Source organism: Gossypium hirsutum, chromosome D13 (genome assembly GCF_007990345.1).
Source record: "Gossypium hirsutum isolate 1008001.06 chromosome D13, Gossypium_hirsutum_v2.1, whole genome shotgun sequence".
NCBI classification, from domain to species: Eukaryota; Viridiplantae; Streptophyta; class Magnoliopsida; order Malvales; family Malvaceae; genus Gossypium; species Gossypium hirsutum.
This window is the reverse complement of record NC_053449.1, coordinates 25,319,842-25,326,731: the sequence shown is the minus strand read 5'-3', so window position 1 is coordinate 25,326,731 and position 6,890 is coordinate 25,319,842. Positions and strand designations below refer to the sequence as shown.

Genomic DNA, 6,890 nt, shown 5'->3' with positions numbered 1-6,890 from the left:
TCTGCTTCCTTTTTCTTTCCAACGAAACCTCTATTGCCCTTAAAGGGTCATTTATTTTGCCTGACTTCAATGCATTCTCTATCATTTCTCCAGATAATACCATATCCGTAAAGGTCTTAGAGGCATTTCTTACCATCCTGTCGTAGTATATGCCTTTTAGCGTACCAACGAACTGAACAATGGTCTCCTTTTTAGTGAGCGGGGGTTGTACTTGCGATGCCAGGTCCCTCCACCATTATGCGTATTCTTTAAAACTCTCATTTGAATTCTTTTCCATGTTCTGCAGAGTTAGGCGGTCTAGGGCCATGTTTACAATATGTTTGTATTGAGCAATAAATGCATGTGCGAGCCCTCCCCAAGTTCGAATTCGACTTTTGTCCAACTTTGCATACCAGCAAGCCGTATATCCAGTCAGACTGTCTTGAAATATGTGCATTAGCATTTTCTCATCTTTGGAGCAAGCAGCCATTTTCCTACAGTACATGGTGATGTGAGTAATAGGGAAACTGCTACCATTGAATTTTCCAAAGTCTGAGTTTTAGTGGGAAGCCACATCGGGTACCAAACACAGGCCTTCTGCTTCTACAGATCCAAAGGTGTCTAATCCTTCAATGGTTTTTAAATGTTCCTCAATTAGGCTGAGTTTATGAGCTTCTTCATCCATAATCGACTTTCCCTTACCCACTTCTCTCGGCTCCTCGCTTACAAGCAACTCGTTTACTCTTGGGATTTGAATGGTCACACCTGGCGCTTGAAGCGGTAAATCTTCATGATATACCCCTGTATCACTGTAAAAAGGGTTTGGATTTTCCAAAGTGTCACTTCCTTCTCCTATCTTGGCTTTGCCTTTGACCATTGTAGTCATCATTTCCATCATCCTTTCCATCTATTCCTCTAGTTTGGCCATGCACGCTAATTCTTCTTCCGTCATCTTCTTAGTTTTTGAGTGGGTGTTATACTGGTGAGCTATCCTTAGTCCTTTTTCAAATGACATTTATTTCCAAAGTTAGAAAATTATTTGGATTTGTCATAAAAAATATTCTTTTATTTTGTTTTTTAAATAATGTTTCTAAATAAACAAATGAATGAATAAGTTAATAAATGGATGAATGAATGAACGAATGAATGAATGATTGAAATTGGGGCACGTTGTCATAAATATACTCGAATATAAACATTTTCTTTCATAGAAGGTTTGAAAGTTGTTAAGCTTACAAAGTTTTTTTTTTCATTTTTCATTCATACTTAAAGAAAATCCTAATCAATCCTATTGTCATAGGGCAAATCTCTACTTGTCGTTCTTCTTCTTCCTACTCATGAGCTTGATGAACTTTTGGTAATGTGCATGAGCCACCTCCATAAGTTTCATTGCAGGCTTGTTCCTAGTCGCAAAAGTGGTAGATTCTTTTTTGAGTTCTTCAATCTGTTCACATATGTCTTCAGCTTGCTAATCGAAAACCTGACCTTCCCTGTGCACTATTGCAAACACTTCTTGTCAACTTACTGCCATTTGTTCCACCACAATAAAACGCTTTGCAAGCTCCGTATATTCTTTCATGACCTCTTTGTTTTGTTATACTTTTGTCTTTAATTATTTAGTCAGGCAACAAATTTTCTCTTCCAGCACCTCAATTTCAGCAGTTTTTTCATTAGCCTACAGATTTGGATTCGCCTCCAACCTCTGAATCTGAGCGAATACGTTAGATCTTTCTCATTGACATCGTTTTAACTGTATTCTTAGTTCTTCCTCTCTTCCCTTCATGTCTAACAGGTGTTGCTGATGTTGTCTCATGATTTCCTCCTCCTTTTCCTTTACATATGCCTAATGCTGCTCTCATTATCATCTAACCTCTTTATCTCTCCTTCTCAGACATATATCTAAATCACGTATCTTTTCTGTTAGCTCGGATATGTTATTTGGGACGTTCCTATTTCCCTTGAATTGCGCTAACACAGAGATTTTGCTTCTTTTTAGACGCCACTAGATATACATTTTTGAGGGGGAATGGTTCAAAAAGGTTCCTAATTGAAAGCTCAAGGTTTGACCCCACTTAATTCGTATCTCTTCCAATTTCTTCAAAAATCCCAGGTAGTGAATCGAAACTTCCACCCTGTTTAAACCAACTGTTGTAGGTACACATTGATCATACCCGTATTGGCTCAAAACTATCAACGATGAATAATTGATTGCTCCCTATATGCCAGTTAAGGGAACCCACAAATGACCACTACACCCGATAAGTACCGTGCTTCGAATCATCTATGAAGCCCTCCATTCTATTTCTTAGTATTTTAGTGTACTAAAGTTTTGAACCCACTCATCAATCAATTGATTTGGAGGTCACTCAATTTATAGAAATTCCTCTATAAGCCTGGTCGAAAGAACAAACACCTGACGAAAGCGCTTATAGAGGCACCTAAAATGGCTTTTCATCCATACAAATAACAACCATGCGTATCCTAAGACACGCTCGTCTCCTTTCCTTCTGATCAAATTAAGTGAAATGATGGTTTTAGCTAAGACTGTTGAAGCAAGATTCGCCCTTTTTTAAATCTGAAACAGAAAATCAGCTAGCTCCACACTCACATATCCCAAAGCTGTTGGGAACACAATTAACCCGTATACAAAGAAGGAAAACAGTGACAAATTTCGATCACCGTTGGCCTTTTGCATAGCATCCCTAATGTCAGATCAGGAAATGCAAGGACTATTTTTATCTTTTAACCTTGCTTTCACCATATCTACAGGTAATCCCATCATATTGGCTAAGGGTCCCCGGAAACCGACGTTCTGCTTCCAATATATCTTAAGCAGATCTCTAAAGTCATAGTGGAGAAGGGTAGAATATTCCTTGATAGTCGATACCATATCCATTTCATTAAACGTAAAACATCTATAAGTGGGATCCCAAAAACGTACCATAGCCTTCAATATAGCATTATCTGGTTTAACCAACAGAAGCTGTGCTACATCGCCATACTTGTCCTGAAAGCGCGTTTTCTTAGCCTTGTCCCATGATTTCCATATTCCCTTTAAATCATCTTCATGATTCCTCTTACAGTTCATGCGGACTATTTGAGGCATGCTTGAGTCAGAACTAGCTATCTGGCAATCACCTTCTCTACTATGAGTATCCTCTGACATTCTTGCTATTATTCCTATATTTTCTACCCCATGTCGAACAACTGAATTTTCACAAAGTGTGTTCATGTCGAATATAGATGCGACATGGTGCCCCAAGTATTTAAATGATGCATGAATTATGCCATGGAGAGACACAGACACATGAAAAATAAAGTCAGTAAGAAAAACAATAAAGTTAAATGAAAAAAAATGCGAAATTAAATCATAAAGCATTGGGAAAAAATTTAAACATAAAACATACGAATAAATGCTCATGAGGTCCTATAAAGTATTATTATGAAGGGTAAGGTACGGTTCGTATGTTTAAGCTTCATATTTAAAGTGGTCATTACATGCTGGCTTATGGTTGACTCTAATGCACGGGGAACCCAAGGCTTAAATATGACATCAATAGGAATGTGTTCCCCTTTAAAAAGGGTTGGCCCTTCGGTGGTAAGACTTCCATACCGTACACGGTAGCATTTGCTACACGAACATCTATGTCCATCTTAACCATGGAGTAGTCCTTAAACTTATGCGGTGACATATTGCCACACAAAAGCCTAAGGCTACTCCTCTTAAACGGGATGGGCCCGGGCCTAGGACTGAAAGCAAGAAGCAATCATGAATGACAATTATAGTCGCCCCACGACAGTAGAGTTGACATACACATTAATCAATTTTATCGATAAAAGAATAAATAAACATATTGGCATACATATCAAAATAGGATAAGTAAATGAAATGAACAAATAAATCAATATTTAACACATATTCAACAATTTAAAATGACTTTAGACAATTAAATAAATTAATGCATGAATAAATAAATCTAATATGCACAAATACTAAAAAACTTATCTCTCAAACCTAAGTAAGTTGACTCACTAATGTCCAAAGTAGAGTCGCCAAGCTGTCATAACGTTGCCTACATAAGGGTACGAGGGCCGAGTAAGCAAAGCTAGGCATAGAGGGCCTAAATTAACGTAGAGTCACCACTAACCAATTAGGGCCAGGTTGATTAGCCACCTATTGTTTAAAAATCTAGAATTAATACTACACAAAATCCTAAAAGTCTAGACTTGATCTTATCACCAAATTTCGGGTTCTGGAGGACGGTTACATGTGGGGAAGGTTATAGCACCCCCACAGCGCCTATTCGGGGATAGTCCTACGGCGTCTTAAGAGCTAGATTTTTTTTATTTAAGCATATTAATGTCTTAATCTAGGCTACAATCTTATGGAAATCTTAAATAAAAACTCTAAAGAAGATGCATCCGATTTACTTGTAACTTGATTAGGATGTACTCACCAAACTTATCTAATTTAAGACTTAAATTAGAGGTTTTTAATTTTAACGGGAACCCTAAAAGATACCTAAATAATTATAGTAAAATACCTTCAATTCCTAAAATTTATTCTATTTTAGAATTTTAAAAAAACCTAAAAATTACCAACGAATTAAGAGAAATATTAAAATACATCTACAACTTATTCGATCTGTTATTATTATTATTTTAAAGATTTAATTAATAACGTTGAACCTATCAAGATCTTACGAAAGTATCTTATGCCAGGTATATGATTTATCTTACTTTAAAATTATTGATCTACGGTTTAAATTTGTCAAAATCCTAAAATGATATATCTTAAATAATATTTATTAGCTTTCTTAAAAAGCTTCTAAAGTACAATACTTAGAAAGACCTACTCATGATTTACAATTCACTTACAAAAATATTTAGTTTTAATCTTGAATAAATTCCTAAAGAATATTTACATATTAATTTAGCCATGAGATAAAATAGGATCATAGTGGGAGAACGGATATTATCCCAACAAGATCAATGATATCCTAGGAGGGTAACACACTACAAGGTCATTGGACAAGTACTTAGTATTTGCTTTCACAATGGTATGTAGTTGGAGAGAGCTCCGTCACGACACTATAGTAGAATGACTTCATGGCTAAATAAGTTTATAATTAATAGGTAAAAAGTCGAAACTTAATTATAAATTATTTGAGCCTCAACTACATATGTCCAATCGATCCCTCCGCTAGCTCGTTAAAACCAGAAATGGATTGCGTATTTGAATAGAAATGAATGGAATTAATAGGAAAAGAGAAATGGGAAACATTTGGGAATGATTATGATTTTCTTTGAAATGGAGAAATAGAATCATTTGAAAATGAATGTAGGTTTCCAAAAATGGAAATGGAAATGAAAATGAAAATGATCCATTCGTCATCCTATACGGATTACTTAAAAAATTATCTGAAAAATGAGTTTATATTTTTGGACTATTTTGAAACCCGAAAATGTAAATAAACCATTTGGTTATAGTGAAAATGTTGAGTTGTGAAATATTAAAAATATTTTCTCGAAATTTTACTAGGGGTAAAATCAGTAAAAAATTTTCGAAGGTAAAATTGTCAAAATTTTGCTAGGGTAAAATAAGGATGAGAAAATTGTTTTAAATATAAATTTTAAAATTTATTTTGGGGAAATAGAAAAAGTAAATCAGGTTGAATCACATTACAGATATTACGTAAAAAAGGCCTAGGAAGTACTCGTAATTGGACCCGGTATGAGAGAGGCCCAAAAACCCCTCATGTACATGAAGGAGCCACCCCTAGTAGGAATACTAAGGTGTGTCGTCCACCTTAGTCCTATTATAAGTCGGATGTTGTTTTTCTATTTGAAATAAACCACTACAACTTAAAAAGGGTTCTACCTTTTCTTCCTATAAATAGATGGCACCGGTAGAGCTATGAACACAACTTTGAGAGATTGTTATTCTACCAAAAAATATTTAGATTTATTCTCAACTATTACATATATTTTTACAGAATAACAATTCTACCAGTTTCTATTAAGAAGAGAGACTTTCATTTTCATCCCAAAAGGAGAGAACTTTTTCTAGTTCTATGTTTTGATTGAATTGGTTCGAGCCCACTGTCGAAGTAGTTTGTGGTATGAGAATAGCAAAGAAAATAATTTGGTTGAAAGTTGGGAACAACGAATGTCCGCTAAGCCAAAAACACATGTACGAATTCAATTAAGGTTTATCACTATAAATATCACAAACTAGGTCGATTTTCAAAATTTAATTTTTCTCTATGCAAGAAAACCATTTTCAAACCGAGATTTTTCCAACAATGAAATTCTGCCACTCTTCTTCCCATGGTCATTCAATTGGTTGGCCACTGATAATTGTTGCTGGAAATTCTTTGAAGAATTCCATAAGCCTCATTGTACGATTTCGAAAGAATGACTTTATTTGCAGAAGCATCTTCAACCATTCTTGTGTATGCATTGAGACCATTGTAAAAAGTCTCCAATTGGATGTAATGTGGAATACCATGGTGAGGACACTTTTGTAATAATTCTTTAAGCCTCTCCCAAGTCTCATATAAGGATTCATCATCAAGTTGTTGGAATGTAGAAATCTCAATCCGAAGCTTAGCATTCTTACTAGGTGGTAAGTACTACATCAAGAATCCCTTAACCATTTATTGCTATGTACTTACCGAGTCAGTTGGTAAGGAATTCAACCATGCTCGTGCTCTAACAAGTATGGAAATAATTCAATCTCATCGCATCTTCTTTTAATCTTCCAATTTAAATGAGTCTCTCACCTCCATGAATAAACAAAGATGAAGATGTGGATTTTCAGTAGGCATCCCACAAAATTGGACCACCGTTTGAAGCATTTGGAACATCACTAGCTTCAATTCAAACTACAGTGCCTCAATTTCGGGTCT

At 35.4% G+C, this 6,890-nt stretch overlaps 1 non-coding gene across 1 annotated transcript; it reads left to right on the top strand.

Moving 5' to 3' along the window:
- Nucleotides 1–6,483: 6,483 nt before the first annotated feature.
- LOC121225874 (small nucleolar RNA R71) lies at nt 6,484–6,590 on the top strand. Its single transcript, XR_005923778.1, has one exon. It is a non-coding gene; the product is annotated as a small nucleolar RNA R71 (small nucleolar RNA).
- Nucleotides 6,591–6,890: the final 300 nt, after the last annotated feature.